Raw genomic sequence first — 7,769 nt, 5'->3', positions numbered from 1 at the left:
CATTTGCAAAATTTCACCCTTGAAATTTTCCTTATTTATTGGTATATATGCTAAGCACCAATTAAAGAAATTATCAAGCCCAAATAATATATTTTTATAACTAATATTTATCACAAACCAACAAAACCTCATTTTCACCTTCAGTTCCTCTCGATCACAAAATGTACCTGAGGAAGTGAGAACAAGTGCTTTAAATTCATTGAATTTTGTATTCAAAATCATAGTAGTGATATGACTATAGTAAACTAGCAATTTCCCCTAAAGGTGCAAAGATACACCGAAGGAATAGGGCATGAAGAGTTATTTACGTCAACGAGAGGGTGTGAGATAAATGTATTTTTCAAGGTTTTGTATGAAGGATAATAATTTTGAAATGTTCCAAATATGGCCACCACTTCTTAACTACCTCATTGTTTGCAATTTCTATTTCTTGTAGCATCTACCCAACGGATTGTTGGAGCTATTCATTTCCATTTCTCTACAATTATAACTAGAGAATATTGGAGGTATCCTAAAAAATGTGTATCTAGTCTTCCTTCATTTTGTTGGAGTTATAATTCAAAGGTGGAGTAATCCTATGATGATACAAATTAATGTAGTATGGGATGGTCACAAAAACTACTATCACCCAATATGCCAACATGAACTCAGAGGACACAAAAAATACAAGAAGCACACACACATTTTACCAAAAAACAAGTATACAAAGGAGAGGACTCCAATTCACACAATTAGTCTCTTTTATTAAGTTACAAATTCATAAAGCTACATGATTATTGCCACAATAGGTTGAATTATTTTGTTGGAAAATACAAAGAAGCAAGTCCTCGTTGGTCTAGGTCTTCATCAAGCTTGTAATGATGTAAGTGTGGATCAAAAACAAAACTCCATGTAGAATGTGTATTGCCTTCATATTCAAGTTGTTGTTGCACAATTCTCCTCTACTTTTGGTTCTTTCTATTCCATTGTGTTCATCTAATTCTATCCAACACTACTACTCAAATTGTCTTTCTTCCTTGCTAAGAATTGGTTCTATCAACAAGTTGTTGGAACCAATTACTTTCTCATGATTTTCCCTCATTTATCCTTGAACTTCTCTTTTGCTCTTCCTCTTGTCATTTTCTTGACTTTTATATTCTTCTTTGTTTGCTGAGAATTGGTTTGACCCAACAAGTTTTTCAAATCAATTTCTTCCTTACAGTTTTCTCTCACTTATATTTGAATTTCTCTTCCCTTCTTCCTCTCCTCATTTTCTTGCCTTCTCTTTTATTATATGTCAGTTGAGTATTGGCTTTACTCAGCAAGTTGTTGAAATCAATTTATTCCTTACGGTTTTCTCTCATTTATCCTTGAACTACTCTTCCCTTCTTCCTCTCCTCATTTTCTTGCCTTCTCTATTCTTCTTTGTCAACCACACTTCAATGAGAACCTCACCTTCTTTTTCTCATGTCCTTCTTTCCTATTTCCTATTCTCCTCCTCCTCTCTATATAATTTTCTATTTTTCTTCCTCTTTGCTTCCCCTCTTTTACCCTCTTCCTTTTTTCTTCTTCACTCCCTCTCCCCTCTTCTCCATTCGTCTCATCTTTTAATTTTTTTTTTCCTACATTTTCCTCGTGTTTTCCTTTATTGGCCCCCATCGAAGATAATTTTGGTATACAAGTGTGCTTAGAGAAAAATATAACATATGATTAACAAAAAACATTAACCCCCATATCAAAATCTCAAAAACATCAGGTTTTGATTATGCAAACAGTAAATGATAATTTTATTCAAAAATTATGAAATGACATACTATGTGTTGCTTATAACTACTCTTGCAATAAAATCCAAAAGACAATTGATAAAAGAAAACAAAATTTCTAATAATCAATTTAGTACATAAAATTGTACCTTTTAACAAAAAATTATATAAATCAAAAGCTATTCTGAAATTTGAATTTCAAATTTCAGACAAGCCACAATATAGGATATCATATTAGACTCATAATCCCATCATCTAAAATACCCACCATATTTCCATGTAAATTATGTATATTCATAAGAGCACTGAGTAGACAACGTTTAGGCTAGGGTGTATATGTTAAATATATTATAAAATTTACATCCATGATGTACTATATTATATCAATTATTTGACACAATTCCATATTAGCGTGTATGTTTATAAACATATTCTTATGGCTTGACCTTATCATATCAAAAGAATGATATGAGATATCATATTAGACTCATAATCCCATCATCTAAAATACCCACCATCTTTCCATGAAAATTATGTATATTCATAAGAGCACTGAGCAGACAAGATTCAGGCCAGGGTGTATATGTTAAATATATTATAAAATTTACATCCATGATGTACTATATTATATCAATTATTTGACACAATTCCATATTAGTGTGTATGTTTATAAACATATTCTTATGGCTTGACCTTATCATATCAAAAGAATCATCCAATTTAGGTTAACAAGTGCCTCTCTTTGTGCATTTTATGCTCTACCTACAAAGGAATGGTATGCAACATAGTAATTTCAAAGCATAAACGAGCATCACTAGTAATTTCCACAAAAACACATTCCATTCTTAAAATGATGGAATCAGTTTGCATCATCTCTCACAATAATCTCTCACCCAACAATCTTGGAGATGAACTTAGTGGCATTTGGAAGTCACCACACACATAAAGGTTCTTCATGATGCAGATAGGGGTACATTAGCTTGTACTGATTGTCCCAAAACTAATGGCTAACTTCTTAGTATGACTGCATAGAATGTTTTCCATAGCCTCCTCTTCCACATCCTGCAACACAATATTTGTGTCAGGTACATAACATGACTTCTTCATTTACCCATATGAGGTTTCCAACGTTGCATAATTTTTTTCCATATTGAGGATGGATTTTGTCTTCCATGAGGAATGTATGTACCTCTCTATGTACCACAACAAGATTGTGCCCTTCTTTCTTCTTCACTCCTCTTTCTTTAATCATGGTCCTCAACTTCACTACATCCTCCCACCTATGTGCCTCCACATATATGTTTGAGAAGAACATGTAATATTTGACATTGTTTGGTTCTAATTCTAAGTGGTGTTTACCTACTTGTTCTCCAAGGTCAATATTGCAGTGAATTCTGCAGCCCCCAGCAAGGCTCCCCACACATTTGCATCGGGTTTTAATGATATATTTTTGAGAATTTCATCTTCTTCAGCACACCCAATATGGTCAATCGTGCATGCTTGATGTTCCAACTTAGTTGCAAGGTCATACTCCAACTTCATGTATTGAAAGTGTTATCTTCCCTCGTCCATTAACTTGCATGAGAGAATGTAGTCAAAATAGGAGTGAACATGACATGATCTGGCTTTTTTCTTGTCTCTTATATTTTGGAAAAAAGAGAAATATCATCCTCACCATGTGCATGAATTCCATATGCCAGAATCATTGTAGCCCATGACACAACATTTTTTTTAGGCATGCATTGAAACAATTTATGGGAAACATTAATGTTCCCACATTTGGCACACAAATCCACAAGTTCAGTCACTACAGTAACATAAAATACAAATCCACTTCTTATTGAAGAGAGCCAATGTTTCATGAGGACATCCACTCTAGAAATAACCAGAAATTATTTCATTTCGAGACACAACATTTTGTTTATGCATTATTTTCAACAATTTGTGTGCGATGTTGACATTCCCACATTTTGCATACATGTCTATGAGAGCAATGCCTACAACAACATCAAATTCAAATCCATTTCTTATTGCATAGTCATTGATATTCTTAACCTGTTTTAAAACCAATAAAATGGCACATGCAGGAATAACACTAATGATGGTGGTTGAATTGGGTTTTATACCCTGGACTTGTATTTCCTTGAAGAATGCCAAGGCTTCATGGGGTTGTCCATTCTGGGAATAAGTAGCAATTATGGTAATAAAAAAACTAGTTGATTGGGAACTTGATTTGTTGGGGCTCCAAAATCAAGTTTAAATTACTAATGAAATTCAAAGAAGTATTGTATTTCATTTTGGGCATCGATTACTCGTACTAATATCGGTTTAACTCAGATGGGTTTCATATTCGTTGGCCCATGCATCAATATTTAAATGATTAAATATAAACAATAAAATATACATACAGTGTGTCTAAAAAATTAAATCCCTGAACTACACAATATTAATACAATTCTTATATAGATAAATCATTCCTCAGATTCACATGATTCTAAAAATCATGTAACACAACAAATACCATCTGTCAAATCTAATTCCTACCCATTGAAACAGTTTGATAACAGAACATTTTTAAATAATGGTAATTCACAAACTAAAATTCAAGAACTTAGAACCCTGACTTAATCTCGGAAATGAATTCAAAGCCCCAACTGAAACTTCAGAAATCAAATGACACACATCCAAGTGAAAATAGTAACAATAACAATAAAATTTAAAACTGCACCACCATTTAAAATACTTGCATTACAATAATATAAATCTTAATATTTCATGGAAATATGTTTTCACAGGATTTTCTCTCAGAGAGCATAATGACTCGCAAAGTTAACATCGTAGTATCAGCCAAAAAACAAGTGTTGGCTTCCACCAACCGAACATATGCTAACACAAACAATAACAAAGTCAACAAAATATAATAAACATCAATAGACAAATACAAAAACACATTTCAATCATAACCTCCTATGTAACTTCAATAGATCGACATGTCTTTAACAGTTAAAAATCACCACCACGAAGACGAAGCACCAGGTGCAGAGTAGACTCCTTTTGAATGTGATAATCAGCTAGAGTACGTCCATCTTCCAGCTGCTTACCAGCAAAAATCAGCTCTTCTAGTCAGGAGGGATACCCTCCTTATCCTGAATCTTAGCCTTCACGTTATCAATGGTGTCAGAGCTCTCTACCTCCAAGGTAGTAGCTTTTGTAGTGAAGGTTTTCGTGAATATGTACATACCACCTCTCAAATGAAGCACAAGGTGCAACATTGATTCCTTCTGAATGCTGTAGTTTGCCAAGGTACAACCGTCCTCCACCTACTTACCAGTGAAGATGAGACTCTGTTGGTCTGGGGGGATGCCTTCCTTATCCTAGATCTTCACCTGAACATTATCAATGGTGTAAAATCTCTCAACTTCCAAGGAGATCGTCTTGCCGATGAGGGTTTTAACAAAGATATGCATACCACCCCTCAAACGTTGCATGAGATGCATGGTGTATTCCTTCTAGATATTGTATTCAGTGAGGGCTCAACCATCTTCAAGTTGTTTTGTAGCAAAAATCAGACGTTGCTAGTAAGGGAGAATGCCTTCCTTGTCCTAGACTTTGGCCTTCACATTGTCAATGGTGTCTGATCTCTCAACAACCAAAGTAACCATCTTACCAGTAAGATTTTTGACAAATATTTGCATGCCACCTCTTTGTTGGGGGATGAGGTGTAGGGTTGATTCCTTCTGAAAATTGTAGTCAGCAAGGGTTCGGCCATCTTCAAGCTGCTTTCTAGCAAAAATTAGACGTTGTTGGTCAGGGGGATGCCTTCCTTGTCCTGTATCTTAGCCTTCACATTGTCGATGGTGTCCAAGCTCTCCACTTCCAAAGTAATTGTCTTACCAGTGAGGGTTTTGACAAAGATCTGCATGCCACCTCTCAAATGGAAGACAAGATGCAGAGTAGATTCCTTCTGAATATTGTAGTTAGCTAGAGTTTGCCCATCTTCAAGCTGCTTTCCAACAAAGATCAAACATTGATGGTCAGGGGGAATGCCTTCCTTGTCTTGGATCTTGGCCTTAACATTTTCGACGTTGTTCAAGCTCTCAACCTCCAAAGAGATTGTCTTACCGGTGAGAGTTTTGATGAAGATTTGCATCCCACCTCTCAGACAAAGGCCAAGATGCAAGGTGGATTAAGTTTTGATGTTGTAGTCGGCAAGGGTTCAACTGTAATCGATTTTCTTCCCACCAAATATTAGTCATTGTTAATCAGGGGGGATGCCTTCCTTGTCCTAGATCTTGGCCTTAACATTTTCAATGGTGTCTGAGCTCTCAACCTCCAAAGTGATTGTCTTACTAGTGTCTTACTCATGAGGGTTTTGATGAAGATTTGCATCCCACCTCTTAGACAAAGGACAAGATGCAGGGTGGATTCCTTCTAGATGTTGTAGTTGGAAAGGGTTTGATTGTCCTCAAGCTACTTCTTGGCAAAGATCAGACATTGTTGATAAGGGGGGATGCCTTACTTATCCTGGATCTTGGTATTTACATTGTCAATGGTATTGTAACTCTCAATCTTGAGAGTTATAGTCTTTCCGGTTAGGGACTTAACAAATATTTGCATCTTGAAATCAGGATAAAGTTAATAAGGAAAGCTTGCAAATAATTTCAAACCATTGTAATATTGAAACAAAGTCAGTAGAAAATATAAAAGATCGCATCATAAAATATTTCGAAATAGTTGTCAAGTGTCACAAAATATTTAGGGAAACTTCCTAATATATATCCCCCCAAAAAAAGCACAAAATCCCGGTGGGCTCCCAAATGTGTCATAATATTACACAACCAAAAGCCTTAAAATTGACATTTCACGGGAAATAAATCTTAAAAACTCATTCTTGAAACAGATATTGAAGAAAACTTCTCTTTCTTAAAACTGGAAAGAGTGGAAAACATTACAAGGTTAGATGCAAAATCTTAAGCACTTATCACAAAATGAAACACAGAAAAATACAGAAGCCCTAGTAGATCTTGGAGATGATAAACAAATCTATGACTACCAGAACCATAAAATACCTAAATTATCAAAATATTGGCAGATTACAAAATTTATACAAAGGCAACAAGCATTAATACCCTACAAAGGAGAAATATATAAATATGTTAGAAGTAAGAGGATTGGACAAAGGGTAGGTTATATTTTTAGGTCGTGAATGAAAATTAATATTAAAATAAAAAATTAAATCGAAATTTGACAAAATTTTGGCTCTTATTTTCTCTTATATGGTGATCTAAACAACCTCCTCCCTCAATTGTTCCTCTGCTGTGACATTTTCCCTGCATGGGAAGAAACCCCAATTCCCTTGCACGGTTCGGTTTCCTAATAGAGTGACAACGTTTTCAGGGTTAACTCGGTTAATGTTTTTATTTTTTCCTCTCTGATTACAAATCATATCTGCTTCTCGAAGCTTGTTAGTATAAAGTTAAATTTATGGTAAATAGTTTTGGTTTGTTTTTAAGAAATTTTAAATCTTTTATAATTTGAGTTGCAAAACTTTAGATGGACACATGCATATATGTCATGGGTGTAAACATCGAGACAAATGTCAAATGGAGATGAAAAAAGAAGACAATACTTAGCCTAACCAATTTCAAAAGGAGAACACCTTCAATGTAAATATATATTAACATTAAAATAAATAAACAAATTGATAAATTTAATAAAATTTAATCAATATTATAAAGTTAAATAATTCCAAATCTATCATTTTCACTGATCTGGAATTGATCTAAGACAAACAATAAGGTATTATAGACTCATGTGCATAGATGTGCCTATGTTATTTTATGCAACGGATCGATAAGATTGCGAAATACACAGGCAATGAAGCAGTTAAAGAAAACATAAGAAGCAAACATATAAACACAACAAGTTTAATAAGGAGTTCACCCAATACTCCTAGGCTACGTCTCCCGGTCCAACCTTCAGTGGTGGCCTCTCTATTATGTTTTCAAAATTACAACAGTGAGCTCA

At 34.5% G+C, this 7,769-nt stretch overlaps 2 pseudogenes; both read right to left on the bottom strand.

Annotated features, from left to right (window-relative positions):
• Window positions 1-4,745: 4,745 nt before the first annotated feature.
• Window positions 4,746-5,437, bottom strand: LOC149160330 (polyubiquitin 11-like; annotated as a pseudogene).
• A 51-nt stretch (window positions 5,438-5,488) lies between these two features.
• Window positions 5,489-6,359, bottom strand: LOC149160329 (polyubiquitin 11-like; annotated as a pseudogene).
• Between the last annotated feature and the right edge of the window lie 1,410 nt (window positions 6,360-7,769).

This window comes from Pinus tabuliformis, chromosome 5_2 (assembly GCF_031772625.1).
Source record: "Pinus tabuliformis cultivar Carrire ecotype Pingquan chromosome 5_2, CPIR1, whole genome shotgun sequence".
Classification (NCBI taxonomy): domain Eukaryota; kingdom Viridiplantae; phylum Streptophyta; class Pinopsida; order Pinales; family Pinaceae; genus Pinus; species Pinus tabuliformis.
This window is presented reverse-complemented; position numbering and strand designations above follow the sequence as displayed.